This window comes from Prionailurus bengalensis, chromosome A2, assembly GCF_016509475.1.
Source record: "Prionailurus bengalensis isolate Pbe53 chromosome A2, Fcat_Pben_1.1_paternal_pri, whole genome shotgun sequence".
Classification (NCBI taxonomy): domain Eukaryota; kingdom Metazoa; phylum Chordata; class Mammalia; order Carnivora; family Felidae; genus Prionailurus; species Prionailurus bengalensis.
Genome location: NC_057348.1, coordinates 141,469,870 through 141,481,330, shown reverse-complemented (window position 1 = coordinate 141,481,330; position 11,461 = coordinate 141,469,870). Strand labels below are relative to the sequence as shown.

Below are 11,461 nucleotides of genomic sequence, written 5' to 3'. Positions count from 1 at the left end.
GCTTACATCTACTTTACTTACCTGAGTCCACTGGTCAGACATAGAGGACATTTGCCTACTCCTGGTCCTGTGCCTCCTGGTCTCTCATGCTGCCTCTGGACAAAATACTTCACAGCCTAAGGATTCTTACCCTTAGAGAGATGTGTTGGTGGCAGCTGCAAAACTAATGACCACAACTGGGCCACTGAGTAACTGTCTATAGCTTTGTCAAATTTTCTTTCTGAGGAAATTCAAAGAAATTGGGATAAACTCAGAGCATCAGAGCAATAGGAAAGATGTGCGATGGGTCTCAGAATCTGAGATGTTCTTAGCTTTAGTCTTTGTCTGGTATTCCCATACCCTCCTGCCTCGGGTGCAAGATCCACACTAGGCCACACTGTAACCACATTCCCACCTCCTCCTGCCCCTCACCAGCTCCCAAAGAATCATGATTTTACAGAAGTCCTTATTTAAAAAATCTTCCCAGAGTATCTTGATGAACTACCAAGTTTGGGAATCATTGATGTTATCAACAAGTTTATAGCTGAACCTAGATTCTTCACTTAATCTTGCTGCAAATGGCATTTGTGTTTTCTTGGAACTAAAGAAATCATAATGTATAAATTATTTCCTCAGAAGAGACAAATTATTCTTTTGTTTTCTTTGAAATGCTTTTACTAGGCAGAGAAAATTTTGTGTCACTGAATACAAGCATACTTCATTTTCTTGAATTTGTCTTCACTGTGCCTTGCAGAGATATTCCATTTTTCACAAACGGAAGGTTTGTGATAACCCTGTGTCGAGCAAGCACCATTTTTTTTCCCAACAGCATTTCCTCACTTTGTGTCTCTCTGTTGATAATTCTCACAATATTTCAAACTATTTCACCATTACTATGTTTTTTATGATGATCTGTGATCAGTAATTATGACTTGCTGAGAGCTCAGATGATGGTTAGCAATTTTAGCCATAAAGTATTTTTTAATTAAGGCATGCACATTGTTTTTTTAAACATGCTATTGCCCACTTAATAGGCTATAGTACAGTGTAAACATAACTTTTATATGCACTGTGAAACCAAAACACTCATTTGATTCACTTTATTGCAATATTCACTTTATCGTGGTAGTCTGGAACCAAATCTGCAGTATCTGCAAGGTTTGCCTATAAGGAAAGTCTTATGGTAGAGGTATACTTCCCAGACTTCAGACACGTGGCTCCTGTGAATTTGAATAGTTTCTTCAGGCTATGGCTGGAAGATGACACTTCCATGTATTGAATCTTCAAGACTGGTACATTTTTCTCCCCCCCCAAAAATGCTGAAATGCATACAAATGAACAACGGCAACCACAGAACACACAGAAAAGAAATTTTCTGCTCAATAACACATAAACTAGTGCAAAACAGAATCAGTACAAAGAGCGAGGTTTGCTATTTCTTTCCTTTGTTTACACCAAACACTGTTCAAGTAATAATGGCAGTGGTGGCTATCATCGAGTCCCAAACCATAGCCTCCACAAGACCTTTCGCTAAGCTTGTTACTAGCATTCGTCTATTAATCTTCACAAAATCATGAGGCAGGATTACTATCCCTACTTTAAAGATCAAGAATCCAGAACATAAGAATGTTCAGCAACTTGTTCAACTCACATGCTGGTAAGTGATAGAGCTAGAATGGGACCCAGGTCATCATAACCCAAAACCCACACATTCAACCATTCCTACAACCTGTGCTAGAAGACGAGTAAGGGTGAAGAGAAATCAGAGGAAGGTGACAAGATCTGAAAACAGGGTCATGATTTCTCATCATATGCTTAGTGATGATTACAAATTTGACTTCCAAACTTGAGATTCTCCCAAACTCAGCAATCAAGGCATACTTCAGGTAAATGAAGAGAACTTCGGGTTCTATTACTATGTTCATCTTCTAATCCTTCACGCTTAGAGAACATTATTAAGCTAAAATGTAGGGGTTTTTTTCCTTTATTTTGGGGGAGGATTTTTTTGTTTTTGTTTCTATAGGTCTTCTGGTGAGATGAAAATTTCTTTGGTGCTTGATCAATGAAAAGTAATAGCATTCAAGGACTGCCCACCAAATGAACAGAATTCACTGGTGGGAATTGAATGATAAGTCCTATTGAATGGGTCCCTTTCAAGAGACCCATAAGATAAGTCCTCCTCGCCCATATACCATTATATATACCACGTATATATATATATTATATATGCCATATATCAGCATATGGAATTGCCTGCAAGGAAAAGGACATTTCACCAATTTGGCAAGTAGTTCAGGAATTTTTACAACTAGTAAAGCAAAAGTTAGCCATACATGGATTATTTCTGGGAACAATTTTAACTGAAAGTGATTTATATCTTGACTGATAGTAAACAGTACAGATCACCTGAACATAATCTACACTGTGGCTTTTTGCTGAAAAGGCTTTCCAAATGATTAGTAAAGACAGATATACCATACGTTTATATATCTCTTCTTTTTTCTTATTATTTACCTTCTAAGTAGGAATTTGTCTTTTTATATTTCCACAGAAATTCTTTGTTTTATTAGATATATTCTACAGAGACACCATTTCTAGTAAATGGAATATTTAAATATCTCTAATGTATATAATATTTAAGGATCTAGAATGCATCTTTATTTTATATACTGTATCTTTATTTTCTCCTGAATTTTATACACAGAGTTTCTCTGCTATTATGTAAGATTTTGTTTGAATTATATTATTCTGAGCTGCCTAAATTTATTTTAGATATAGTTTAACAAATAAAATTTAATTATTTTGTAGATACGATAAAATCCCCTTTCAGTTCCATATGCTGGGTCCAGTTATTTTAATGTATCTAGATGAAAGTCAAGAGACTAGAACCATGTATTTTCTGGGAACATGCTCTTAATATCACAATCCACTCATGACCTCCTGTTTTCGAGATCAAAGGAGAGCTATGGAAGGAGGTAATGGAAGCAAGACCATTTGTTCCAAATATCAAGTATGTAGAGATCTGTGTCTATGCTTTAGCAAAGTAAGGTAGGTTGACACTTTATTATAAATACAGACCTCCTGAATTCCACCAGTGCTAGCTAAACATGAGTGAGAGGGCAGGGATTCTCATGACAGGAAAATTGCATGGGTCTTAACAAAACCCATAGAGTTTCTGTATTTTCTTCTTTCTTAATAAAAAAAAATGTATTTTTCTTTCAAATGTTCCATTTAATTGGTTTCTCATAATTGCTGGTAGAGAAAGAAGAAAATACATCTTTTTTCCTTCAACGAACTTGATAAAATCTTGTATTTGTAGCTAACTAGAGTTTTAAGGTGTGTCAGGAACCCCACTTAAAGGAAGTATATAAGAAACAGATCTATACTCAGCCTATCTGGAAAAAAAAGGCTTAAAATTCACTTTGTGGGGCTGAGTGACTAAGATGAGCTGTCTACATTAATCAGGTTACATAAGAAATGGGCAAATATCTATTATGTGCTGCATGGAGACAGACACTGACAATCAAAGCTAGAAAGTTTTAATGAGGAGACTTAATTAAAACACACATCATCTTCAGAAGTAGGAGTCCTTAATTCTGAGAAAAATCACTGCCAAACTTGGCTCAGCTGTGCTAATTAGCAGACCCTGGGAATTCAGAAAACTAGCCTGTTAGGAAAAGGGAAGCTAAGGAGTGACTTTACAGAATATTGCCCCGAGAGTGTATTGTTGGGGCTCTGATGCTATGACTGAGACTTTTATAGATTTTGGCAGGGACAGGACTTTAGATGATATCCAGCTAGACCCTCCCCTACCCAAACCATGAAATAGAGAGTTAGCTAAACATCCTGACATCCAGGGACCTCAACACCAGAGACAAGGATTCACTACATTCTTTGGTCAGTTTTGGAATATCTCAATTTTTAAAAGTTTTTTTTTTTTTTCTCAACGTTTATTTATTTTTGGGACAGAGAGAGACAGAGCATGAACGGGGGAGGGGCAGAGAGAGAGGGAAACACAGATGGAATATCTCAATTTAACTGAAAGTGTGCTCTTCAACTGAGCTGAATCTGTCTCAATGTCTTTAATTCTTGCTCTCTAAAATTATCCAGATGAAGTCAGCCCCACTTTTCCGGACCTGTACCAATTGTGTTTGTTTCTTTTCCAATATATTTTTTAATGTTTATTTATTTTTGAGAGAGAGAAGTGGGGGTGGGTCAGAGAGAGGCAACGGAATCCCAAGCAGGCTCCAAGCCATCAGCACAGAGCCTGATGTGAGGCTTCAACTCATGAACCAAGCCTGAGCCAAAACCAAGAGTTGGACACTCAACCCACTGAGCCACCCAGGCACCCCTGTTTGTTTCTTTTCTAGCATAACAGGATTCCCTATTGTTTCTACTGTCCCTCATATAACCTTGTTCCAGAACTTACCATCATCCAGGTCAGTCTCTTCTGGAAGAAATGCAGTTTCTGTCCTTAAACTGGGGTACCTCAAAGTCATATAATAGGACTATTGTCTCTGATCCTTTGGACTCTCAAACTTGGTAATTGCTACCTGATTTTCCATTAACAAACATTTTGGCAGTTACAGCACACTGTTGACTGATTTTGAACTTGTAATCAACTAAAACTCCTGTTTTTTTTTTAATGAACAGCTATTGAGCCAGGTTCCTCTATATTTTGTACTTCATCAGTTAACTAATTTAAGTCCAAACTTGTTCCATCTTTATTTAACAAATGATCGATATCCACTTTAAGAAAAATTAGAAAATATAGCAAGTAAGCAAGATGAGTAAGAATAAAAATTAAGTATAAATCATCCCTTCATTCCAAACATTTGAAGAAAACCAGCATTTCCATTTTGGTAAATATCTTACCAACCTCTTCTATGCATACATATGCTGGTTGAATATTTATGTGCATTTTTTGCACATGCATACAAAATGTAATTATATATATATATGTATATATATTCTTATGATCTTATGAACTTTTTCCAAGTTGCAACTTTGTAAATATCTTTATATTTTTAAGATATTTATTCCTGTATACTTGCATGTGAAATGGCTTCACAATAGGCAGGTTTTAGATGTAACAATACTGTCCAAGGTACGATAGCCATGTAACAAACCAGTTCAAAATGAAGTGACTGTAAACAATTGTTCTTTTGCTCACATATCTGCAGTTCGAAAGAGCTCAGCAGACTTCTCTCTCTACTCTGAATCAGCTATAGTGGCTCAAAGGCTGGAGGCTGGTTTCATCTGAAATCTCATTCGCTTACATGAACACTAGATGCCACTAGAATGCCCACAGGTGACCTTGCCCTGGAGGAGGGGCTTCCTCACAATATGGAAACACAATGGACTGGGTTTTGAGGAAGAAAAATTCCAAAAGAGAGCCAGATACTGCCTTTAAACATCACTTTCGTCATATTCTATTCAGTGAGAGAGCCACAAAGTCCTACCTAGGTTCAGGGCAAGGCAAAACAGATTCAAACTGTAAATGGGGGAGAGACAAGGTTAAGGAAGAGCGAACGGGACTGGAATTTTGTTGTTGTTGTTTAAATAGACTTCACACCCAGCATGAAGATCAACACAGGGCTTGAATTCATGACCCTGAGATCAAGACCTGAGGTGAGATCAAGAGTTGGTCACTTAACTGAGTGAGCCACCCAGGCGCCCCTGGGCTGGGAATATTTTTTGAAAATATTTTGGGAAATTACTGTTGCCACAGCCATAATTCATGTAACCTACTTAATACTGTTTAAAATTGCCACCGTTATAAAAAATGCTGCAGAGACATTTCTCAAATATACATTTGTGAGTATTTACATAATTATTTCCCTAGGATACATTTTGAGAACAGTGATTACTGGGTCAAAGTTTACCCACAATTTTTTTTTAATTTTTATTTTTTAAAGTTTATTTGTTTATTTTGAGAGACAGAGAGAGAGAGAGCATGTGCACAAGCAGGGTAGGGGCAGAGAGAGAGAGAATCCCAAGCAGGCTCTGTGCTGATAGCACGTGGGGTTCAGTCTCACAAACAATGAGATCACAACCTGTGCAGAAATTAAGAGTCCGACGCTCAACCAACTGAGCCACCCAGGTGCCCCAAGTTTAGCCCCATTTTTAAGGCTTTTGGTAGATATTGGCAAACTGCCATTTAGAAACGTGATGGCAATTTTTGACCCTGATCACCAGTCTGTGAATAGAAAAGCCTATTTCCTAACTCCAGCCTTAAAGACTGGGTATTATCAGACTTCTTAATATTAGCCAGTGCTATATTACTGCTATTTAAACTTGAACTTCTTTGACCAATTGTACATTTGAACATTTTATATGTCTACTGATTATTTGTATTTCTTCTTAGACATTGCCTTTTTCTTGGCCTTTGATCACTTTGCTTTTGATCTCTCTTAGAAGTTTTTAGAGTTTTGCGTATTAAGTACATTAAACCTTGTCATATATATTGCCATGCTTTTACCAATTTGTTATTCGCCTTTTATACTCTACATAAAGTTCCTATATTTTCCTGTACTCAGAAGAACATTCATTTCTTAATAATGGTTTGAGGCCTTCTTCAAGACATACATTACATAAAAATTAACCTAAATTTTCTTCTAATACTTTTTTTTTAAGATTTAACTTTTATGTAAACTCTTTAATAAATCTGAATTTTTGGTACTTGGAAAGAAATAGAAAATACATTTATTTTTTTCTAAATAATTATCTTTTTTCTTTAAAAGCATGTGTTTAATAATTCATTTTTTCTATTATTTTAGAGGTCACCTTTATCACAAACCAAATACGATACTACTTCATAATTTTTAAATTTTCTATATGGTTACATTTATCTGTCAAATTCCAACTCATTTGTCTAGCAAGTTATTCTTCTACTTTTTCCTCAATGTATTCTTATTACACTATTACAGACACTGATGCTTTATGGATAATGATATATAAACCTTCTTGTTTCTTAAAGCCATTTGAAAATCTGATGGAAGTTTTGGACTCTCTACCCAAAAAAAGATTTTCTCTACCTAGTAAAGTTCTCTACCATGACATCGTTTTCATCAATTTCCTACAATTGCCCATCTCTGAGACCCATGAAAGAATTCTTCTTTGCACATCTCTTATTAATTTAAATCCTGAGTATTTTATTATTTAGACTGTTATTGTGAATGAGCTCTCTTTTCCGTTTAATTTTCTGTTATGTTAGTTTGTTTATAACATATAGGAAAGCCATTGATTTTTTTAAACAGTTCTTTTTTTATCCATCTACCTTTTTGAATTCTTTCAATTTCAAATTTAAATGTTTTCATTTTGAATGAAGAAGTCATGGGGATGAAAGCTAAACTAAGGGATACAGTCAATGGTATTGTGATAGTGTCGTATGGTAGCTATCCTTGTGGTGAGCACAACACAACGTATAGGGTTCTCAAATCACTATGTTATACACCTGAAACTAATGGAACATTGTCAGCTAAACTTAAATAAAATAAAATGAAAATGAATGTTTTAATTCTTTTCTGTGTTCTATGTAGACAATCAAATCATCTGCACTGAGTATAACATTGCCTTCTGTTTTCTGGTATTTAAATATGATATATATCATGTTAGAGTGTTTAAAACATACATCCTGGTTAGAATATCTAAAACAATGCTAAACAATAATGGAGATATTATACTCTTATTATTGTTCATTTTTAATGCATAAGTTAATGGGAATGCAACTAGCTTTACCTGGCTACATGTGCAAGATAAAACCTCCTTACTATATTTAGTTTCTTTCTGTTTTTCGTAAGTTTTTGTTCTATTCCCAGTTTATTAGCCATACATGTCTTTTCAAACTCTGAGATATAACTAGTTATAAAATTCACCCTTTCAAAGTGTACACTTAGTAGGCCTTAGTATATTCACAAAATATGCAACCATTACCCTTAATTAATTCCAAAACATTTCATCACTCCAAAAGGAAACAATTCATTAGTAATCACTCCCTTTCCCCACTTCCCCCAGGCCCTAGCAACCATCAATCTACTTTCTGTCTCTATGAATTCATCTATTTTGGACATTTCACATAAATACTTTCTTATTGAATTGAGCCCATTATTTCCAAGTCATAGAGATACTTCTGAATTCTGATTCTATTCCAGATTACATGAGCTATTAATTGTGAACTGCTAGATGAATGTTGATTAGTTTTATGTATTTCTCTGTGTTCTAAGTCATTAATAAATTTCAAACAGAAATGTGCCAATTATTTTTGCAACTTCCATGTAGGAATCTTCTGTTACATTGTCATAACAAGCTAAAAGCTTACTCATCTCCAGAATCATTTGTCTGCAGGTCTCTATTTTGCCTCCAAGCATGTCCTAAAAAACTGTAAGTGATTAGCTAAGAACATGTTGTTTCTGGTATACCAGCCAAACCCTGCCAAATCCTGAAATTAAGGTTTTTTCAACAAAGTTTATTCTAAATCACCACATAGTAACTCCTACTAATCAATACACCCTTTTCTCTCTGTGAATAAATCATCCCTTTCATAACAAAATTCAGACTCTTCTCTGGTATCAACTACAAGTCGAATGACCCACAATTTTCAGATAAAACCTTTAAAAAAAAACCCAAATTGTTAGTTTTTTCCTACTCTAAATTCTGTAACCTCTCCTTTTTTCTATAATGTCTCAAAAATCACAACTAATGTGGCAATTGCTAAATCACCACTTTGGCGTCCACTTTCTCATACACTAGAGCCTAGGTGGAGAAGGGGTGAAAGGGACAACAGTATAATTCACAGCACTCTGCCAAGTTGCTATTAATTATTATAATCAACAATTCAATTCATCATTCCTCACCTGCAAACATTTGATCGATATAAATTATCATGAGAGATGAAGAGTCATGAACTCTGACAAGTTTGGTATGGAGAAGGGCCCAAGGAGTGGTCCCATGGAGCATTCAAGGTCTTCCAAGCCCTGTCCCTGCAGAGTCCAGTGACCTACCTTGAGGTAGGGTGAGTCCTGGCCACCAGTCCTGGCAGAGTGGGAGGGTTGGAGGCTGTTCTGTCCACCCAACTTCCTTTCACTGTTCAGCTACCCCCACCCCCACGAACCCCCCAGTGTTATTAGCTCCACCTGGGCATGAAGACAGAGATGGCTTCCCACCAGGGTGGAGCTGCAGCTTCCCGTCTATTAGAATCAGCTCTTTCTAATAATACCCTCTTGTAAAAGAGCTTGACGTCCCCAACCCACCAGAGCTCTGGCGTACTGCAGATGTGTATGTACACATATGTATACTACAGAACCAAAACAAAAATGGAGTCATGTATATTAAAGACAAAATGGAACTGGGCTGTATAGTCTCATTAAAGAAAAACAAAACAGACTTACCTAAGTTACAGAAATTTACAGCTCTTCTTAGAAATCAGCAAAGGATGCCAGCCAATCCCCCAACACCACGTCTGTTAACATCATCTTTGGACTTCCTTGTTGCATTGACTCCACTACCCTGATCCAAATAAGGAAGAAAACCATCAGGCAATCATTCTGAAAAAGCCAAATATATTCTGCATTTTGCCTTACTGAAACCCTTTAGTCTGTGAGCAACTCGGAACTCATACCTCTGGGTAGGCTTCAGTTTCCCAGTTTGCAGGTCAAAACTATTGCAATAAACTTGTCTTTCTGCTTTGTTTTATTCAGTATGCAGAGTTTGGCGACCTGTGTGCACCTAGGGGCCAGCACAGAGGTACGTAGTGAATGACTCATCCCCTTCCCCAATAAAGAAATGACACCCACACAACAACAAAAACTTTAAAAAATGGGGAGTTGGCTGGGGGGAGAGGAGAATGCTTCATGCTGTGTGGCTCCGTAAGCCTCACAGGTAGAACTCTCTCTAGAAGTAGGAAGTACTCGCCTATGCGCAGGTACTGCATTAACACCTGATGGGTGTGGCTGCTCTGCACCAGGTGTTTGACGGGAAGCAGTATAGAGACTACCGCATGCCCTGGGATTTGCCACCAGGAGCAGCACCTGAATCAAGATCACGGATCTTGAAGCCAAGATGGCTTAGATTCAAGAAAAACAAGGCCACAATACACCGCCTATGCCTGATGAAGTCTTTCTAAGCTTTAGAGAACACATTACTCCAAAAGCTCGCAATAGCGGGCTGGGAGAAGATCTTGATGTGGCCAAGATTAAGTGATGCTCAAATTGGGTTTGTAGATTTTCTATCCCAGGAGAAGTCAACACTACTTATATTACAAATGACAGCCTGAATTCACTACTCTCACCACCTATAGTTCCTGGTGTCATCAGATACAAAGGTGCCAAGATCCAGCTCCTGAATCTCCCAGTTATCAGTGAGGGTACCAAGAATGGGGAAAAGTAGAGGAAGTCATTGCAGTGGCCTGAGCATATAACTTGATCCTGATTGGTTCCTGGTGTTCTGAAACCGTTGGAACATAAGAAGATAATTGAAAACAAGTTGGAAGGCTTTAGTATTCACTTGAACAACAACCCTGCTTACATTGGCTTTAAAAAGAAGGATAAGGGAGGCATTAATCTCACAGTCACTTGCTCTCAGAGTGAGCTGGATGCTGAAATTGTGAAGAGCATTCTGGTTGAATACAAAATTAATAAGGCCGGTGTGGCTCTGCATAGCGATGCCACAGTAGAGGACCTCGTTGGTGCGGTAGAAGGAAACAGAGTTTATATCAGCTGTATCTATGCGTCAAATCAGATTGATCAGGTCTCCATTGAAGAATCGGGTATCATCTATAAGGGGCCTCACTGTGCATCCATCTCTGCCCATCGCTGATGCAATTTTGGCACCCTGTTGGAAAATATCTGGTACTAACAAAAACTAGTGAGGATTTACACGAAACCCATAGCCCAGTTGCTCGATTACATATCTCCAGTGGTGCTGCCTTCCCCCAGGATCACATGGAAGATTTCTACATGAATAATCACAAAAGCCTTATCAAAGAATTTAAATATCTTTTGGTCTGGGGGGGGGTCTCTCTGTGAAACGCAATTCTCAAAAAGTGGGATAATGCCATACATTGGAGAATGAGGATGCCGTTCAGGTTGTGAAGAATTGAACCCTTCTCCTTTCCCCATCTGCCAGGCCAAGCACAGCAGCTTTCCCCATGACTAAGCATTCTACTCCAGGTCTCCTCTGGCTTTGGCAGCCACAAGGAAGATGGAGGCACCCACAAGAAACTTCACTTGTTTTGGAGGCACCTGGGTGGCTCAGTCAGTTAAATATCTGGTTCTTGTCTTCTGCTCAGGTCATGATCTCACATTCGTGAGATCGAGCCTTGCATCGGGCTCCATGCGGACAGCCTGGAGCCTGCTTGAGATTCTCTATCCCTCTCTCTCTGCCCGTCTCCCCCTTGTGCTCTCTGTCTCTCTCTCAAAATAAATAAATAAACTTAAAAACAAGAGAAAACTTGTTTTATCTTAGTGTTATTTTGTATATTGAA

The 11,461-nt window shown here is 37.6% G+C and overlaps 1 pseudogene; it reads left to right on the top strand.

Annotated features, from left to right (window-relative positions):
- Positions 1–10,080: 10,080 nt before the first annotated feature.
- On the top strand, positions 10,081–11,077 carry LOC122488330 (annotated as a pseudogene).
- Positions 11,078–11,461: the final 384 nt, after the last annotated feature.